Source organism: Simochromis diagramma, unplaced genomic scaffold, assembly GCF_900408965.1.
Source record: "Simochromis diagramma unplaced genomic scaffold, fSimDia1.1 OVJJ01000082.1, whole genome shotgun sequence".
NCBI classification, from domain to species: Eukaryota; Metazoa; Chordata; class Actinopteri; order Cichliformes; family Cichlidae; genus Simochromis; species Simochromis diagramma.
The window spans coordinates 171,222-174,268 of NW_024386742.1; positions in this window are offsets into that span (position 1 = coordinate 171,222).

Here is a 3,047-nt window from a genome sequence, read left to right on the forward strand (position 1 = left end):
GTTGAAAAGCAAAGCTCTCAACTTAACAGTCGATCTACGTCCCTACCCTCACCTATGGTCATAAGCTGTGGGGTAGTGACTGAAAGACTGAGATTGTGGATACAAGCGACAGAAAAGAGCACAGAGTACTGCCACTGCTCCTCCACATGTCCCACCTGAAACATTCTTTCTACAACGGAAACCAAATATTCAGAAAGTTCTTCCCATATCTGTTGCAGAAGTTCCCATAAATGTGTGGCACTTCTAGGTTGCTTTGCTTTCACTCTTCTTTCCAGTTAATCTCAAACCAGCTCATTGTATCAGGGTGCTCTCACTCTGTACAAGGTCACCGACCCTGGATCTAAGCAAAACAGCTCCAGGCTATCACACTTCCTCTTCTCCTGTGTTTGACAGTTTATGCCACACACTGTGGTGGGACCATTTCTTTCACCTACTTGGCGACCTACAAAGGTCCTCCGTGAGGAATGGAAGATTTTCAAACTTTGATTCATCAGTCTATAATACCTTCTTCCAGTCTTCAATGGCAGTGTTTCATTGGCCCAGGCAAGCCTCTTTGTCTTATTCTGACGTCTCTAGCAATGGATTTCTTGCTGGAACTCATTGTGTCAAAGCTGCAGCTCGACTTCCTCTCTTCACAGTTGAAAACTGAGACTTGCTTACTGCGACCACTATTAAGCTGTGCTTGAAGCTGTGGGTTCTGTGAACTGCTTATCATGCAAACTGTTAACTGTAAGAAACTTGTCCTCTGATTCAGTTGTGGCTTTGGGTCTGGCAGACCAAAGCCACATGGTGAAGGAAACTGTACTCACTGACGCCTTGACTTTCTTTGCAATTTCTCTCTAGGAAAGACCTACATTTTTAAGTGTTATGATGGTTTGTCTCTCTTCCATTGCTAATTGCCTTTTTCTCACAATTTTTGCAGCAACACATTACTTTCTGTATTACAGTACTGTTCAACTGATGCTCAGGGGGGTGTAGTGTGTGTGTTCCAACACTCCTTTTATGGAGACAGAAGGGGTTGTAAGTAACTTAGAAAAGTGGGAACACATGTAGCAATTAGTAGCACCAGTTTTGAAGTCTTGATCAACCTCCATTGCTGCAGAAACAGCTTTAAATTGTTAACCCATTTTGTGTTCCCTTTCTGTATATTTTCCGAAATGTACATTATTTTTCAGTTTGGGTAACCTTTTTTATAACCTCTGGCAGTTCACCACTTACCTCCTGTTCTCAACCTGGAGACAGCATATGACATGCACTAGTACCCTCCGTGACACACAAAATAAAACAATGAATACACTACATTTTAACTAGACAACACAACACAACACACTAACTATACACTCCAACCACGCCAAATGTGACAAATCTCCCACATCCCAAAACTCGCTGTCCATATCACTATCTCTCTCTATCTCTCTTGCACTCACTCGCTCTCTCGCTGGGGGATGACACTGCAATATTTTTAGTTTAGGCTCAAAGTGTCAATGTTCACTTATTTGACTAAACATCACTTTCATATGCAAAACCTGGGTGGAACTAGAAACCTGTTGATCCACCCCAGTTCTAGTTTCAGCAATTGAACAAATGTACTGTTTATCAGGTTGGGGAAACCTGCAGCCAGGTGAGACCGAAGAAGTCACTTGGATGGTTGATGAAACTTTTCTGCCACTTACAAAAGTTCAGAACAAATCTGGGACAATAAATCTACAGTACAGCATCAGAAGTTACATGAAAAGATGCAGATGAACCATTGCCTTTGTCTGATGTTTAAATCAGGCAGCTTGCTGACGGCTGATCGAAATCCACCCACCCAGTTTACCGATACCTGCAACAAACAAGGGTGTTGTCTACACAGGAGCATGGGGTGTACTAGATCATGTTTATTTCAAGGCCTCCATAAAAATAAAATCAGATTTGAAGTTAAATGACATCACACGTGGCATTAACTAAATATTTTCAAAATCTAAAATTAAAAGCATTTTTTTCTAAAAGATAAATAAATAAATAATAATAATAACATCTATTTCTAGCAGCATAAAATGTTATTAAAGCACAGAGAAAAACTTCAGGAACCCTGATACGCTTGCTTTTCTCACACACACACAAAAACACATAATATGACCACACATCAAATTTACCTCATGCGGGGGATAAAATACTTTCATTTAGTCTTTTATTCTTCTATTATCTTTTTAAAAGCTTCTGCCATATTTCTTGTGATATTGTCTGTTTTCACAGATTCCTTCTACAGTGAGATATTTTTGCAGCAGCATGACATCAATGGTTGTCATGAAGATGAGATTTTAATAAATCTTGGTGAATAAAAATGATGAGCTAACATGAGCTATTGAAAGGACAGAGAGAAACAAGCTGACCTGCAGACCAGACAAACTTTGGTTGACTGTGATCAGTGTGATACTCTGGGTCTCCTCTTCCAGCTCTGCACACATATCCTGCTGTGTGTGTCTGTCCATGAATGATGTAGGAGTCCTGTGCAGTCCCACTGCCATCAGGTAGCAGCTTATAACTGGAGGATTCCCTGATAGATCAGGAACAGCTTTATACCAGTAGAAGCTCCATCCTGCAGACGGATGTTTAACCTCACAGTTCAGAGTTACTGAGGCTCCAGGACTCAGCCATGATGGAGACACAGTGAGGACAGGATCTGTTCAAGAAAGATTTCTCTCAATGTTCTGTTTCGTAACTCTGAATTCAATTTCACAAAAATGTTGACTCACAAATATTATTATGAACTAGAGTGAGACTATCTAAACGTGAAATATCTCAACATGTACTAATAAAAACACATTTTACAAACTTTTTGTATTTTCAGGAAAAAAGGAGTTATGACTGCACTTACTGTCAAAAACTGTCAGTGTGACTGAATCACTCCACTCTGTTGTTTTTTCTGTGAACTTTTCATTCTGCCCTTACAGCGATAGTTTCCACTGTTGAATGATGAAGCAGAGCTAATCCTGTATTCAGTTTGATTTGGAGGTTTTATCATGCTGTTTGTTTCCCACTCATAATCCCACTCCGGTCTCCTC